Source organism: Tursiops truncatus, chromosome 1, assembly GCF_011762595.2.
Source record: "Tursiops truncatus isolate mTurTru1 chromosome 1, mTurTru1.mat.Y, whole genome shotgun sequence".
NCBI classification, from domain to species: Eukaryota; Metazoa; Chordata; class Mammalia; order Artiodactyla; family Delphinidae; genus Tursiops; species Tursiops truncatus.
The window spans coordinates 5672257-5690309 of NC_047034.1; the positions used below are offsets into that span (position 1 = coordinate 5672257).

At 37.3% G+C, this 18053-nt stretch overlaps 1 protein-coding gene across 3 annotated transcripts in view; it reads left to right on the plus strand.

Annotated features, from left to right (window-relative positions):
• Positions 1–18053, plus strand: part of KCNT2 (potassium sodium-activated channel subfamily T member 2) — a 372171-nt gene that overhangs the window by 109428 nt on the left and 244690 nt on the right. The gene's annotated exons all lie outside the window — the stretch shown is intronic.

Consider the following 18053-nt stretch of genomic DNA (forward strand, 5'->3'; position numbering starts at 1 on the left):
CCCCTTTACCCATTTTACCCCATTCTCTTCCTTTTCCTCTGATAACCAGCAATCAATGAGTTTTGTTTTGTTAGCATGTTTTGTTTTTTTTATGTTCTACATATAAGTGAAATCATATGGTATTTGTCTTTCTCTATCTGACTTATTTTACTTAGCATAATGCCCTCTAGGTCCAACCATGTTGTCACAAATGTCAAGATTTCCTTCTTTTTATGGCTGAATAACACATTTCATTGTGGGTGTGTATATATACATACACACCACATCTTCTTTATTCATATATCCATCAATAAACACTTAGGTTGTTTCCATATCTTAGCTATTGTAAACACTACTGCAATGAACATAGGGGTGTGTGGTTATCTTTTTGAATTAGTGTTTTGGGGGATTTTTAGGGGATAAATACCCAGAAGTAGAATAGCTGGATTATATGGTAGTTTTATTTTTAATTTTTTGAGGAACCACCATACTGTTTTCCATAGTGGTTGCACCAACTTACATTCTCACCAATAGTGTAAGAGGATTTCCTTTTCTCTGAAACCTCTTCAACATTTTTTATTTCTTTTCTTTTTAATAATGGCCATTCTAACAGGTGGGAGGTGATATCTCATTGTGATTTTGATTTGCATTTTCCTAATAATTAGTAATGTTGAGAACATATTCATGTACCAGTTGGACATCTGTATGTCTTCTTTGGAAAAATGTCTATCTGGATCCTATGACCATTTTTATTCCAATTTTTTTTTTTTTTTTTTTTTTTGCTGTTGAGTTGAATGAGTTCTTTAATATTTGGGGTATTAACTCCTTATCAGATATATGATTTGCAAATATTTTTCCGATTTTAGGTTGCCTTTTCATTTTATTGATGGTATCCTTTCCTGTGCAGAAGCTTTTTAGTTTGAAATAGTCCCACTTTTTAATTTTTGCTTTTGTTGCCTTTGCTTTTGGTGTCAGATTCAAAAAATCATCACCAAGGCCTAGGTCAAGGGACTTACCACCTATGTTTTCTGCTAGGAGTCTTAAGGTTTCAGGTCTTACATTCAAGTCTTTAATCCATTTTGGATTAATTTTTATGTAATTAATTTTTATGTAAGAGAGTGTCTACTACTTTTTGTGTAAGAGAGTGGTCTACTTTCATTTTTTATGTGTGTCCTGTTTCCTGAACACAGTTTATTGAAGAGATTGTCTTTTACCCATTGTATATTCATGGCTCCTTTGTCATTAATTAATTGACCATATATGTGTGCATTTATTTCTGGGCTCTATATTCTGTTTCATTGATCTGTGTATCTTTTTTATGCCAATACCATGCTATTTTGGTTACTATAGCTTTGTAGTATAGTTTGAAATCAAGGAGCATGATTCCTCCAGGTTTGTTCTTCTTTCTCAAGATGCTCGGCTATTCAGAGTCTTTTGTAGTTCCATAGAAATGTGTAAATTGGTTGTTTTAGTACTGTGAAAAATGTCATTGGAATTTTGATAGAGATTGAATTGAATCTGTAGATCACTTTGGGTAGTATGGACATTTAAACAATATTAATTCTTCCACTCCATGAGTACAGAATAGCTTTCCATTTCTTTGTGTCTTATTCAATACCTTTTATCAATGTCTTAGAGCTTTCAGTGTACAGGTCTTTCACTTCCTTGGCTAAATTTACTTCTAGGTATTTTACTCTTTCTGATGCAATTGTAAATGGGGTTGTTTTCTTAATTTCTCTTTTTGATATTTCATTATAATTTATAGAAATGCACAGATTTCTGTACAGTCATTCTAGGTATCCAAAGGGAGTTGCTGCCAGGACCCCTGCACAGATACCAAAATCCATGGATGCTCAAGTCCCTTTTAGGAAATGGCATAGTATTTGCGTATAACCCATGAACATCCTTCCATATACTTTATATCATCTCTAAATTGCTTACAATACTGAATATAGTATAAATGCTATGTAAATAGCTGCCAGCATGTGGCAAATTCAAGTTTTGATTTTTGGAAATTTCTGGAATTTTTTTCAAATACTTTTTATTTATTTATTTATTTTTTTGCGGTATGTGGGCCTCTCACTGTTGTGGCCTCTCCCGTTGCAGAGCACAGGCTCCGGACGCACAGGCTCAGCAGCCATGGCTCACGGGCCCAGCTGCTCCACGGCATGTGGGATCTTCCCAGACCGGGGCATGAACCCGCGTCCCCTGCATCGGCAGGCGGACTCTCAACCACTGCACCACCAGGGAAGCCCCTCAAATACTTTTGATCCATGGTTGATTGAATCAACAGATGTAAAACCCATGGATAAGGAGGGTTGACTGTACATTGATTTTCTGTCCTGCAACTTTGCTGAATTCATTTATTAGTTCTAATATTTTTTTTGTGTAGTTTTTAGGGTTTGCTATATGTAGTCTTATGTCATCTGCAAATAATTCCAGTTTTACTTCTTTCTTTCCAATTTGGATGATTTTGTTTCTTTTCCTTGCCTAACTGCTGTGCCTAGGACTTCCAATACTATGTTTATAAAAGAGGCAAGAGTAGGCATCCTTGTCTTGTTCCTGATCTTAGAGGGAAAGCTTTCAAATTTTCATTATGTTGTTAGCTGTAGGTTGGTGTATATGACCTTCATGATGTTGAGGTACATTCCTTCTATACCTACTTAGTTGAGAGTTTTTAATCATAAGTGGATGTTGAATCAAAATTAAACAATGCCTTTTTTGCATCTATTGAGATGATTATATAATTTTCATCTATTTTGTTAATGCGATTAATGTTTTTTTTTAAACATCTTTATTGAAGTGTAATTGCTTTACAATGGTGTGTTAGTTTCTGCTGTATAACAAAGTGAATCAGCTATACGTATACATATATCTCCAAATCCCCTCAACTTGCATCTCCCTCCCACCCTTCCTATCCCACCCCTCGAGGTGGATACAAAGCACCGAGCTGATCTCCCTCTGCGATGCAGCTGCTTCCCACTAGCTAGCTATTTTACATTTAGTAGTGTATATATGTCCATGCCACTCTCTCACTTCGTCCCAGCTTACCCTTCCCCCTCCCCGTGTCCTCAAGTCCATTCTCTACATCTGCATCTTTATTCCTGTCCTGCCCCTATGTTCTTCATAACCTTTTTTTTTTTTTTTAGATTCCATATATACATGTGTTAGCTTAAGGTATTTGTTTTTTCTCTTTCCGACTTACTTCACTCTGTATGACAGACTCTAGGTTCATGCACCTCACTACAAATAACTCAATTTTGTTTCCTTTCATGGCTGAGTAATATTCCATTGTATATATGTGCCACATCTTCTTTATCCATTCATCTGTCAATGGATACTTAGGTTGCTTCCATGTCCTGGCTATTGTAAATAGAGCTGCAATGAACATTGAGGTACATGAGTCTTTTTGAATTATAGTTTTCTCAGGGTATATGCCCAGTAGTGGGATTACTGGGTCGTATGGTAGTTCTATTTTTATTTTTTTGAGGAACCTTCATACTGTTCTCCACATTGGCTGTATCAGTTTACGTTCCCACGAACAGTGCAAGAGTGTTCCCTTTTCTTCACACCCTCTCCAGCATTTACTGTTTGTAGATTTTTTGATGATGGCCATTCTGACTGCTGTGAGGTGATACCTCATGGTAGTTTTGATTTGCATTTCTCTAATGTCAGTGATGTTGAGCATTCTTTCATGTGTTTGTTGGCAATCTGTATATCTTCTTTGGAGAAATATCTGTTTAGGTCTTCTGCCCATTTTTGGATTGTGTTGTTTGTTTTATTGACATTGAGATGCATGAGCTGCCGGTATATTTTGGAGATTAATCCTTTGTCAATTGTTTCGTCTGCAAATATTATCTCCCATCCTGAGGGTTGCCTTTTCGTCTTCTTTATGGTTTCCTTTGCTGTGCAAAAGCTTTTAAGTTTCATTAGGTCCCATTTGTTTGTTTTTATTTCCAATTCTCTAGGAGGTGGGTCAAAAAGGAGCTTGCTGTGATTTATGTCATACAGTGTTCTTCCTATGTTTACCTCTAAGATTTTTATAGTGTCTGGCCTTACAATTAGGTCGTTAATCCATTTTGAGTTTATTTTTGTGTATGGTGTTAGAGAGTGTTCTAATTTCATTCTTTACATGTAGCTGTCCTGTTTTCCCAGCACCACTTATTGAAGTGGCTGTCTTTTCTCCATTGTATATTATTGCCTCCTTTATCAAAAATAAGGTGACCATATGTGTGTGGGTTTATCTCTGGGCTTTGTATCCTGTTCCATTGATCTATATTTCTGTTTTTGTGCCAGTACCATACTGTCTTGATTGTTGTCGCTTTGTAGTATAGTCTGAAGTCAAGGAGCCCGATTCTTCCAGCTCCGTTTTTCTTTCTCAAGATTCCTTTGGTTATTCAGGGTCTTTTGTGTTTCCATACAAATTGTGATATTTTCTGTTCTCGTTCTGTGAAAAATGCCATTGGTAGTTTGATATGGATTGCATTGAATCTATAGATTACTTTGGGTAGTGTAGTCATTTACAAAATGTTGATTCTTCCAATCCAAGAACATGGTATATCTCTCCATCTGTTTGTATCATCTTTAATTTCTTTCATCAGTGTCCTATAGTTTTCTGCATACAGGTCTTTTGTCGCCTTAGGTAGTTTTATTCCTGGGTATTTTATTGTTTTTGTTGCAATGGTAAATGCGAGTGTTTCCTTTATTTCTCTTTCAGATTTTTCGTCATTAGTGTATAGGAATGCAAGAAATTTTGTGCATTAATTTTCTATCCTGCTACTTTACCAAATTCATTGATTAGTTCTAGTAGTTTTCTGGTAGCATCTTTAGGATTCTCTCTATATAGTATCATATTATCTGCAAACAGTGACTGCTTTCCTTTTTATTTTCCAATTTCGATTCCTTTTATTTCTTTTTCTGCTCTGATTGCTGTGGCTAAAACTTCCAAATCTATGTTGAACAATAGTGGTGAGAGTGGACAACCTTGTCTTGTTCCTGATCTTAGAGGAAATGCTTTCAGTTTTTCACCATGGAGAATGATGTTGGTTATGGGTTTGTCATATATGGCCTTTGTTATGTTGAGGTAAGTTCCCTCTATGCCTACTTTCTTTAGGGTTTTTTTTATCATAAATAGGTGTTGAATTTTGTCAAAAGATTTTTCTGCATCTATTGAGATGATCTTATGGTTTTTCTCCTTCAATTTGTTGCTATGGTTTATCACATTGGTTGATTTGCATATATTGAAGAATCCTTGCATTCCTGGGGTAAACCCCACTTGATCATGGTGTATGATCCTTTTAATGTGCTGTTGGATTCTGTTTGTTAGTATTTTGTTGAGGATTTTTGCATCTATGTTCATCAGTGATATCGGCCTGTAGTTTTCTTTCTTTGTGACATCTTTGTCTGGTTTTGGTATTAGGGTAATGGTGGCCTCGTAGAATTAATTTTGGAGTGTTCCTCCTCTGCTATATTTTGGAAGAGTTTGAGAAGGATAGACGTTAGGTATTCTCTAAATATTTGATAGAAATCACCTGTGAAGCCATCTGATCCTGGGCTTTTGTTTGTTGGAAGAGTTTTAATTATAGTTTCAAATTCAGTGCTTGTGATTGGTCTGATTATATTTTCTATTTCTTCCTGATTCAGTCTTGGAAGGTTGTACTCTGCTAAGAATTTTTCCATTTCTTCCAGGTTGTCCATTTTATTGGCATGTAGTTGCTTGTATTAATCGCTCATGAGCCTTTGTATTTCTGCAGGGTCAGTTGTTACTTCTACTTTTTCATTTCTTATTCTGTGGATTTGAGTCTTCTCCCTTTTTTTCTTGGTGAGTCTGGGTAATGCTTTATCAATTTAGTTTATCTTCTCGTAGAACCAGCTTTTAGTTTTATTGATCTTTGCTATCATTTCCTTCATTTCTTTTTCGTTTATTTCTGATCTGATCTTTATGATTTCTTTCCTTCTGCTAACTTTGTGGTTTTTTTGTTCTTTCTCTAATTGCTTTAGGTGTAAGGTTAGGTTGTTTATTTGAGATATTTCTTGTTTCTTAAGGTAGGATTGTATTGCTATAAACTTCCCTATTAGAACTGCTTTTGCTGCATCCCATAGGTTTTGGGTCATTGTGTTTTTATTGTCATTTGTTTCTAGGTATTTTTTGATTTCCTCTGTGATTTCTTCAGTGATATCTTGGTTATTAAGTAGTGTATTGTTTAGCCTCCATGTGCTTGTATTTTTTACATATTTTTTCCTGTAATTTATATCCAGTCTCACAGCATTGTGGTCAGAAAAGATACTTGATATGATTTCAGTTTTCTTAAATTTACCAAGGCTTGATTTGTGACCCAAGATATGATCTATCCTGGAGAATGTTCCATGAGCACTTGAGAAGAATGTGTATTCTGTTGTTTTTGGATGGAATGTCCTATAAATGTCAATTAAGTCCTGTTGTTTAATGTATCATTTAAAGCTTGTTTTTCCTTATTTATTTTCATTTTGGATGATCTGTCCATTGGTGAAAGTGGGGTGTTAAAGTCCCCTACTATGACTGTGTTACTGTCGACTTCCCCTTTTATGGCTGTTAGTATTTGCCTTATGTATTGAGGTGCTGCTATGTTGGGTGCATAAATATTTAAAATTGTTATATCTTCTTGGAATAATCCCTTGATCATTATGTAGTGTCCTTATTTGTCTCTTGCAATAGCGTTTATTTTAAAGTCTATTTTGTCTAATATGACAATTGCTACTCCAGCTTTCTTTTGATTTCCATTTGCATTGAATATCATTTTCCATCCCCTCGCACTCAGTCTGTATGGGTCTGTAGGTCTGAAGTGTGTCTCTTGTAGACAGCATATATACGGGTCTTGTTTTTGTATCCATTCAGACAGTGTGTGTCTTTTGGTGGGAGCATTTAATCCTTTTACATTTAAGGTAATTATCGATATGTATGTTCCTATTCCCATTTTCTTAATTGTTTTGGGTTCGTCATTGTAGGTCTTTTCCTTCTCTTGTGTTTCTTGCCTAGAGAAGTTCCTTTAGCATTTGTTGTAAAGCTGGTTTGGTGGTGCTGAACTCTCTCAGATTTTGCTTGTCTGTGAAGGTTGTATTTTCTCCATCAAATCTGAATGAGATCCTTGCTGGGTAGAGTAATCTTGGTTATAGGTTTTTCTCCTTCATCACTTTAAATATGTCCTGCCACTCCCTTCTGGCTTGCAGAGTTTCTGCTGAAAGATCAGCTGTTAACCTTATGGGGATTCTCTTGTATGTTATTTGTTGTTTTCACCTTGCTGCTTTTAATATGTTTTCTTTGTGTTTAATATTTGATAGTTGGATTAATATGTGTCTTGGCGTGTTTCTCCTTGGATTTATCCTGTATGGGAGTCTGTGGTTCGTGGACTTGATTGACTATTTCCTTTCTCATATTAGGGAAGTTTTCAACTATAATCCCTTCAAATATTTTCTCAGTTCCTGTCTTTTTCTCTTCTTCTGTGATGCCTATAATTCGAATGTTGGTACATTTAATGTTGTCCCAGAGGTCTTTGAGATTGTCCTCAATTCTTTTCATTCTTTTTTCTTTATTCTGCTCTGCAGTAGTTATTTCTACTATTTTATCTTCCAGGTCCCTTATCCATTCTTCTGCTGTTGACTTCTTCTAGAGAATTTTTAATTTCATTTATTGTGTTGTTCATCATTGTTTGTTTGCTCTTTAGTTCTTCTAGGTCCTTGTTAAACGTTTCTTGTATTTTCTCCATTCTATTTCCAAGACTTTGGATCATCTTTATTATCATAACTCTGAATTCTTTTTGAGGTAGACTGCCTATTTCCTCTTCATTTATTAGGTCTGGTGGGTTTTTAACCTTGCTCCTTCGTCTGCTGTGTGTTTCTGTTTTTTCTCATTTTGCTTAACTTACTGTGTTTGGGGTCTCCTTTTTGCAGGCTGCAGGTTCGTAGTTCCCCTTGTTTTTGGTGTGTGCCCCCAGTGGCTAAGGTTGGTTCATTGTGTTGTGTAGGCTTTCTGGTGGAGGGGACTGGTGCCTGTGTTCTGGTGGATGAGGCTGGATCTTGTCTTTCCTGTGGGCAGGACCACTTCCGCTAGAGTGTTTTGAGGTTTCTGTGACCTTATTATGATTTTAGGCAGCCTCTCTGCTAATGGGTGAGGTTGTGTTCCTTTACTGCTAATTGTTTGGCCTAGCGTGTCCAACACTGTAGATTGCTGGTGGTTGGGTGTTTCTTGGTCTTAGTGTTGAGATGGAGTTCTGTGGGAGAGCTTTTGCTGTTTGAGATTATGTGGAGGTCTCTGGTGGATCAATGTCCTGAACTCTGCTCTCCCACCTTTGAGGCACAGGCCTGACACCTAGCCGGAGCATCAGACCCTGTCAGCCACATGCCTCAGAAGAAAAGTGAGAAAATAATAAAGAAAGTAAAAAATAAAATAGAATAAAATAAAATAATGTTATTAAAATAAAAAAGCAAAAAAAATATTAAAAATAAAAAAATTAAAAAGTATTAAAAAAGGAAAAGAAAGAAAAAAGAAGAGAGCCACGAAACTAAAAAACAAATTCACCAATGATAAGAACACTAAAAACTATAGTAAAACCAACCAACAAACAAAAAAATGGACAGATAGCACCCTAGGATAAATGGTAAAACAAAGCTATACAGGCACAATCACACAAAGAAGCATACACATACGCCCTCACCAAAAGAGAAAAAGGAAAAAAATATATATACATATATATATATATAAACAAAAAAAGGAAGAGAGCAACCAAATTATTAAGCAAATCTACCAATGATAATAAACTCTAAAAACTAAACTAAGATAAACATAAAACCCGAAAGAAATTAGATGCAGAAAGCAAACCCCAAGTCTACAGTTGCTCCCAAATTCCACCATCTCAATTTTGGAATGATTTGTTGTCTATTCAGGTATTCCAGAGATGCAGGGTACATCAAGTTGATTGTGGAAATTTAATCCACTGCTCCTGAGGCTGCTGGGAGAGATTTCCCTTTCTCTTCTTTGTTCGCACAGCTCGTGGGGTTCAGCTTTGGATTTGGCCCCGCCTCTGCATGTAGGTCGCCGGAGGGCGTCTCTTCTTCGCTCAGACAGGATGGGGTTAAAGGAGCGGGTGATTTGGGGGCTCTGGCTCACTCAGGCTGGGGGAGGGAGGGGTACGGAATGCGGGGCAAGCCTGTGGCGACAGAGGCTGGCATGACGTTGCAACAGCCTGAGGCACACTGTGTGTTCTCCAGGAGAATTTGTCCCTGGATCACGGGATCCTGGCAGTGGTGGGCTGCACAGGCTCCGGGGAGGGGAGGTGTAGATAGTGACCTGTGCTTTCACACAGGTTTTTTGGTGGCTGCAGCAGCAGCCTTAGCATCTCATGCCCATCTCTGGTGTCTGAGCTGATAGCCGCAGCTTGTGACTGTCTCTGGAACTCCTTTAGGCAGTGCTCTGAATCTCCTCTCCTCGCACAACCTGGAACAATGGTCTCTTGCCTCTTAGGCAGTTTCAGAATTTTTCCCGGACTCCCTCCCAGCTAGCTGTGGCACACTAGCCCCCTTCAGGCTGTGTTCACACTGCCAACCCCAGTCCTCTCCCTGGGATCCGACCTCCGAAGCCCGAGCCTCAGCTCCCAGCCCCTGCCCATCCCGGCGGGTGAGCAGACAAGCCTCTCAGGCTGGTGAGTGCTGGTCGGCACAGATCCTCTGTGTGGAAATCTCTCCCCCTTGCCCTTTGCACCCCTGTAGCTGTGCTCTCCTCCGTGGCTCCGAAGCTTCCCCTCTGCCACCCCTCGTCTCCGCCAGTGAAGGGGCTTCCTAGTGTGTGGAAACTTTTCCTCCTTCACATCTCCCTCCCAGAAGTGCAGGTCCTGTCCCTATTCTTTTGTCTGTGTTTTTTCTTTTTTCTTATGCCCTACCCAGGTACGTGGGGAGTTTCCTGCATTTTGGGAAGTCTGAGGTCTTCTGCCAGCGTTCAATAGGTATTCTGTAGGAGTTGTTCCACATGTAGATATATTTCTGATGTATTTGTGGGGAGGAAGGTGATCTCCACATCTTACTCCTCCGCCATCTTGAAGGTCTCTCCTGATGTGGTTAATGTTAATGAGATGTTGATCCACTCTGCATCTCTGGAATAAATCCCACTTGATCATGATGTGTGATCCTTTTTAATGTATTGTCGAATTTCGTTTTCTAATATTTTGTTGAGGGTTTTTGCATCAATATTTATCAGGGTTATTGACCTATAATTTTCTTTTTGTGTGGTTTTCTTGTCTGGTTTCATTATCCGGGTTTCAGGCCTCTAAAATTGAGTTTGGAAACATTCCCTCCTCTTCAATTTTTGGAAGAATTTTAGGCAGCTAGGTTTCAAACCTTCTTTGAATATTTGGAAGAATTCATCAGTATAGCCAGCTGGTGGTAGACTTTTGTTTGTTAGGAATTTTTAAATTACTAATTAGATCTCCTTACTAGTAGTCAGTCTATTCAGATTTTTTATTTCTATATGATTCAGTCTTAGAAGCTTGCATATTTCAAAGAATTTTTTCATTTCTTCTAAGTTGTCCAGTTTGGCACATAATTGTTCATAATAATCTCTTACGATCTTTTGTATTTCTGTGGTATCATTTGTAATACCTCTCTCATTTTAGGTTTTATTTATTTGAGCCTGCTCCCTTTTTTTCTTGGTAAGTCTAGTGAAAGGTTTGTCATTTTTTTTTATCTTTTCAAAGCACCAGCTGTTGGTTTTATTCATCTTTCCTAATGTTTTCTAAGTCTTTATTTCATTTATTTCTACTCTGATCTTTATCATTTCCCTTTTTTTTTTTTTTACTGTTTCCCTTCATTTGTTCTTTTTTTCTGGTTCTTTTAGGTATAAAGTTAGATTGTGTATATGGATTTTTTCTTGTTCCTTGAGGTAGCCCTGTATCTGTATGAACTTCCCTCTTAGAACAGCTTTTGCTGCATTCCATAGGTTTTGGAATGCTGTGTTGACATTTTCGTCTCACAATAATTTTTTATTTCCTCTTTGATTTCTTTTTTGACCCATTGGTTATTTGGTAGCATGTTTTTTTATTTTGATGTATTCGTGATTTATCCAGTTTTCTTCCTAAAATTGATTTTTAGTTTCATACCATGTGGTCAGAAAAGGTACTTGGTATAGTTTCAGTCTTCTGATATGTTTTGTGATCTAACATGTGTCCTATCTTGGAGAATGTTCATGTGCATTTGAACATGTATGTTCTGCTGAATTTGGATGGAATGTCCTGTATGTGTGTATTAAATACATCTGATCTAATGTGTCATTTAAGACTAATGTTTCTTTATTTTCTCTCTGAATGATCAATCCATTGATGGAAGTATGGTGTTGCAGTCAATTTCTCCCTTTAGGTGTCTTGATATTTGCTTTATATATTTAGATGCTCCTAAGTTGGGTGTATATATATTTACAAATGTTATATCATCCTGCTGGGTTGACCTTTTTATCATTATCTAATACCCTTCTTTGTCTTTTACTACAGTCTTTGTTTTAAAGTCTATCTTGTTTGATATAAATATAGCTACACCAGCTTCCTTTTTATTTTAATTTTCATGGAATATCTTTTTCCACTCCTTTACTTTGTCTGTATGTGTCCTTACATCTGAAGTAAGTCTCTTGAGGCAACATATAGATGAGTTTTTTTTAAATCCATTCAACCACTGTATGTATTTTGATTAGAGAAGTTATTCTATTTACATTTAAAGTAATTATTGATAGGTGTGTACTTATTACCATTTCATTACTTATTTTCTGGCTATTTTTGTAGTTTGTCTCTGTTCCTTTCTTCTTCTCTTGCTCCTTTCCCTTGTGCTTTGATGACTTTCTTTTTTGTTATGTTTAGATTTCTTCTTTATTGTTTTTGTATACCTACTGAAGGTTTTTGCTTTGTGATTAACATGATGTTCACATATAACAGCATATACATATAGCAGTCTCTTTTAAATTGAGAGCAAGTTAGGTTTGAACATATTCTAAAAACTCTACATTTTTATCACTGCCATCCACGTTTTATGTTTTTGATAGCATATTTTTCATTTAAAAAATTTTATGTATGTCATAACTAATTATTGTAGTTACAGTTACTTTTACTACTTTTTTCTTTTAACCTTAATAATAGCTTAATAAATGGTCAGTCCACTAGTTTTATTGTGTATTTACCTTTACCAGTGAAATTTTTACTTTCTTTTGTTTTCTTGTTACTTGTTAGTGCCTTTTCTTTTCAGCTTAAAGAAGTCCCTTTATTTTTCTTTTAAGGGTGGTTTAGGGATGATAAAATCCTTTAGCTTTTGCTTGTCTGGAAAATTCTTTATCTCCCCTTGGATTCTGAATGACAACCTTGCCAAGCAGAGTATTCTTGGTTGGAAGATTTTTCTTTTCAGCAATTTGAATCTATCATGCCACTCTCTTCTGCTCTGCAAAGCTTCCTCTTGAAAATAAGCTGGTAGTCTTGTGGAGGTTCCCTTGTACATAAAAAGTTGTTTTCCTCTTGCTGCTTTTAATATTCTCTCTTTAACTTTTGACATTTTTATTGTAATGTGTCTCTCTCTGGGTTTGTCTTATTTGTAACTCTCTTGTCTTCCTGGACCTAGATGTCTGTTTCCTTCCCTAGCTTAGGAAAAATTTCAGCCATTATTTCCTGGCATAAACTTTCTGCCCCTTTTCTTTCTCCCTTCCTTTTTTGTCATCCCTATCATGTGTATATTAGTCTGTTTGATGGTGTACTGTAAATCTCTTAAGCTGGCTTCACTCTTAGTCACTTTTTTTCTTTTTGCTGCTCTTACTGAATGAATTCCATTATCCTATCTTTGAGTTTGGTTTTTCTTTTTTCTTCTGCTTGATCTAGTGAACCCCTTTACTGCATTTTTTCAGTTCAGTTATTGTATTCTTCAGCTCTATGACTTTTGTTTTGGTACTTTCTTATATTTTCTATCTCTTTGTTGAAGTCCTCACTGTATTCATCTGTTCTTCTCTCAAGTTTGGTGAGCATTTTCATGACTATTATTTTGAACTCTGTATCAGGTAAATTACTTATCTCCATTTCATTAAGGATTTTTTTTTTTAATCTTGCTTTCTTTTGAAACATATTCCTTGGTTTCCTCATTTTGCTTGCCTCTCTGTGTTTCTATGTATTAGGCAAAAGAGGATACCTCACCCAGTCTCGAAGGAGTTCTATTGTGTAAGCAGTGAACATTATTGTTTGACCTTGCCCTAGCTCTTGGTGGTCTCTCAAATCTTTGTGATTGTTTAAGCAGTGTGGTTTATTCTTGATAAGTTCCAGATTTTGAGGTTGTGCTAAGCCCTATCAGTGTTCAAAGGTAGGGATCTCAGTCAGCCCCTAGTTTCAGACTGATTTGAAGCCAGACTCTCAGGCAGCAGCTTTAAAATATGCAAATATATATAGTCTGGTGGGACCACTGTTGTTATCTTTACTGACCTTCAAACGAGGTAATTTGGAGGTGACAGTTGCAAAAGTCAGGGCTGTAGACGAGTGTATATGCTCTTTTCTGGGAGGTACTGGTGAGCTGTAGCAAGGCCTGGGAGGGTGCAAAGATGGCATTCCCCTAGCCTAGGTTCCCTGAGAGCTCCTCTGTAACCCCTAGATGTGTGGAAAGCCTGAAGCTACTCCTTGCACTGAGGCTCTAGGACAAGAAAATGGGCCTTTTTTAGTGGAAAACTGGGGGTGTGTTTCAGTCTGCTATGTCATTGGGGTGGTAGCTGTGATGCCTAATTATTTCAATCTCCTGAGGCCCAGAAATGCAGGCCTCCCTGGCCACCAGGGCCAGGTACTCAAGGGGCATCACCTGTATTGACGCTCTGCACCCACGGGCTTCATTGGGGCCACAAGATAGTGTGGGTGATGCTAGCAAGGAGAGGAAACACAAAAATGGCACCCACCAGTGCCTCTATTTCCTGATGATGTCCAAAGAGAGCCCTGTGCCCTTGGCAGTTGCTTTAAGATTGGCTAATGAATCTCCTACATATGTGGTCTAGGTGCTTTTTAAACTGCTGCCTTTTCTCTGAGTCTTAGGGTGAGTTAGTCTGCATGTGAAACCTTTAAGAGCAGACTTCTAGTACCCCACAGCCTTTTGGGTCTCCTGAACCTAAGTCCTACTGGTGTTCAAAGCTGGTGGTTTTCTGGGCTCATTTCTCCAGGTCTCAAGGGTTGGATGTCTGTGTGGGGCACAGACTCCCTGTTTCTCAGGGAGAAGTGCTGTATTGTGAGATTCCTCCCATCCATGGGTCACTGCGTCAGAGGTGGGGTTTTTGATGAGACTGCATCTCTGCCTCTCCTACGTGTCTCATTGTGGCCCTTTTATCCCTTGTTGTGGAGGAACACTTCTGCTAGTTTTCAGGTCTTTTTCAGAGGGAATTGATCCATATGTAGCAATAGATTTGGTGTGTCCGTGGGAGGAGATGTGTTCAGGATCTTTCTACACTGCCATTTTGAATCACCTCCTGAATTGTAGTATAATTTTAAAGAATGTTGTATAGAATTTATTTCTTCAAGGACATTTTAGGTGTTTGTCACAATTAAATTGATCTGGTTTTCAGTTAATACATCAATGTAGTATTTGTAGTTTCTTTGAAAACATCTCTTATTTCGTTTATCTATTTGTCTAATGCTAATACTTGACACCTACCCATACAATTTTTATTGCTAGTCAAAGTACTCTATTTAATTGTTTGAAATGAATCAGTCTCTTTAAAGACCCAAATACTTTTCTGTTCTTGATTCACATATACTCCAAAAAGGTTTACTCTACTGTATACCAGTTATGTAAGTATTTTCAGTTATAGTCTAGACATTACTTTTTTTTAAGGTTCCTTGAGGGCATTATTCTAAGTGAAATAAGTCAGACAGAAAAAGATAAATACTGTATGATCTCACATGTGGAATCTTAAAACAAAACAAAACAAAACAAAAACAAAACTGGTTATTTATTCTTGAATAGAAACATATCAGCATTTATTGGGATGCCTGATTCAAGTCGCAGATTTAGCTTGTGTAGTTCTTTATCTAATTTGAGTTAAATGACATTGATTTATTTTAACTTACTTTTCCCTTCGTTATCATGTTGCTTTTATTAAATTGCATTTCTATTCATTTATGGGTTTTCCTTTTAGTTTCTGTCTTTTGCTAGAAGCAGTAGGGAGGGGGACTGGGTGTGTAATGGCCTAAATAATTATTATCTCAAAACTACTGTGGGTCTCTGTCCAGCCTACAAAATTGAAAATAATTTTCAAAGCAGAAAACGAATTTGATGACTAACTTCTGTACAATTATTTTTTCATGTGGAGGCTCGCCCTAAGAAAAGTAAAGAAAAAAAAAGGTCAAAGTTAAGTGGAAAATGAAGTCATAATATGCATTTAAATGAATTGGTTACTCTTCAGCTTGTTTAGATAGTGAAAATGATTTCATATGTGTTAAAGGGTTTGGAGATAAAGATTAAAAAGTGAAATTTCATTGTGTAATAATTTACATGATAATCCTTTATGATATAATTTATTCAATGAATATAATTATGGATATTTCACTATATCTGTTTTGAATACTTAGTATGTATTCATATTGCTGTAAATGAAGACATAGGTACGAAAAGGAACATTAACTACCCTCAGGAAATTTTCAGCCCTTTAAAAGGTTTTATATTTTAGAGTTCTTGTATTTTCTGGCTCTGGGCTAGTTGTTTTATATATGTTATTTCCTTCAATACACACTTAATGTTATTTTTCCTACCTTACATATAAAGAAGCAGAAGTTCTCTCCTATTTGACCTCCACTTTGAGAACCTCAGCAGTAATTTTTTTTATCCCTGATTAACTTGTTGTCTGCAGGAAGCCAGCACCTCCCTGCCACTCCCCAAATTCTAACTACACGTTCACCTTCTCTACTTGGAGGTCAAATAGGCATTGCAAACTTGCCATGTTCCAGTCGACTTTTGTGCTTTTCTACATCTCAGTGAATGGCAACCCCATCCTTCCCCAAACCCTGCTCAACCCACAGCCTCCTACATTTCGGTTGATAGCAACTTCATCCGAACAGCTGTTCAGGCCAAATGTTTTGGAGTCAGTAAGTCTTCACTTCTCTTTTTTCCTCACATTCTGCAGCATGTGCAAAATGCGCAGAAAGTTCCATCATTTCTACCTTCAAGATAGTTCAGCATACGATCACTTCTCAATGCTACCATCCTGGCCAAGCCATCTTCTCTCCTCTGGATCACTGCAGTACCCTTCCTAATTAGTCCTGCTAATTCTGCCTTTTCTCCCTTTTGGTTTATTCTTAGTGAAGCAGCCAGTATTCCTTTAAAGTATAAGTCAGATCTTGGCACAGCTGTGCTCTGAATGCCAAAGTACCTGCCATGGCTATAAGAACCCCCATTTTCCCTGCATCTCCCTCCTTGTTACTCAACCCCCCACCCACCCACTTTGCTCCAGTCACGTTGGCCTCTTCTCTGGTCCTGGGTCACACCAGACACCCTGCCAGCTCAGGGCCTTCATACCTGCTATTCCCTCTGTCTGGAGTTGCATCAGGTAACTCTGGCACATTTCCTCAGATATTTACTCAAAATCAAATTTTTAGTGAAGCCTTACCCAAACATCCTTTTTAAAATTGTATTCACCTCACAAGACTCTCTTGAATACTCTTTTTTCCTTTCTTTTTACATTTTTCTCCATTGCCTTTATCTCTTTCACATAGGGTATGTCTGTTACTTGTTTATTTTGTTTTCTGTGTGTTCCATGTAGATTGCAATAGAAATTTCACAAGGGCACAGATTGTTGTCTGAATCCAAAGAGGCTGGCACCATATGGCACTAGTAGTTATTAAACAAGTGAGTACTGATTGAGTAATGGGTGAGCATGAATAAATGAAGATCCTTTGTTTACTTCACCTCACCAGCCTCTTAGTCTGGCCATGCTGACCTACTTGAAGCTACTTACCTATACTCTGCTCTCCACTGTCTCTGGGCCTTTGAACATTTGCTCCCAGTTCTTGGGCCCATGATTTCCACTCCTGTCCCTCCTCATTCACTCTTTTTCAACGTACCTCAGGACCTTTGGACCTTCAGGACCACAATTTATTGGATAAAACTTAATCTGACACTCTCACTTGACATCATGCCCTATAACCCAGTGCCACTCTGGGTTAGGAGTGGTTTCTGGGGATTCTGCGAGTGTCCCCCACATATTTCTGTCACCACAGTTAACATGTTGCCCTTGATTTCACCGTTTACTTCTCTTCTCTCTATACATTCACCGAGGTCAAGGGCCATGTTGTATTTGCCTTTGTAGCTTTCATATTTAGCATAGGACTTGGTGGGTCAGTGAATGTTGCTGAATTAATGGAATTATGCTCAATGGTTTTACTGATAATGTTGCACAATCCAGATGATTGAAGATCACTGCCTAGAGATGTCAGTTAGTATTACATTTATTACATTTTCTGGCTATGTGTTATTAAAAATGGATCACATTTCAAACCCTTCCAGAAACCCTCCAGCATTGTTTTTAAAACTTGGTGATTTATAAATAAAATGTACTTTAGAGAGACCTGGGAATCATAAAATGAGGCATGATAGAATCCTTCTAAGAGTAAAAGGGCATTGGCAGGTGATAAAAAGTGAGATAATATTATTTGAAAACATTAAGAGGAACAAAGTTTCCCATAATTAACTTCTATGCCATATTAGCAAGAATATTCAACTGTAATTACAGAGGATATACACTTGAAAAATCAGATTACCGCAATGAAAAAATATAACAAAAAAACTCAGGGCTCTATTTTGAATACAATGTTCTGTTTGGTTCCCATTGTCAATGTAATATTGGTTAATGAAAAACAGCAGTGGCCCTTATGAGCACAGGCTCTATTTTAAAATAATCAGGCTAATTCAGCAAAGAGATTTATTTAATTAGAGCTTCTGACATAATAAAGCTGAAGATATTTTGTGCCGCTTTGCTTTATTTTTAAGTCCCAGGAGTCCAAACTGATATGAAAATGTTGCAGGTGTGGACAAACTGAAGGATATGAAAAGAATTTTACTCT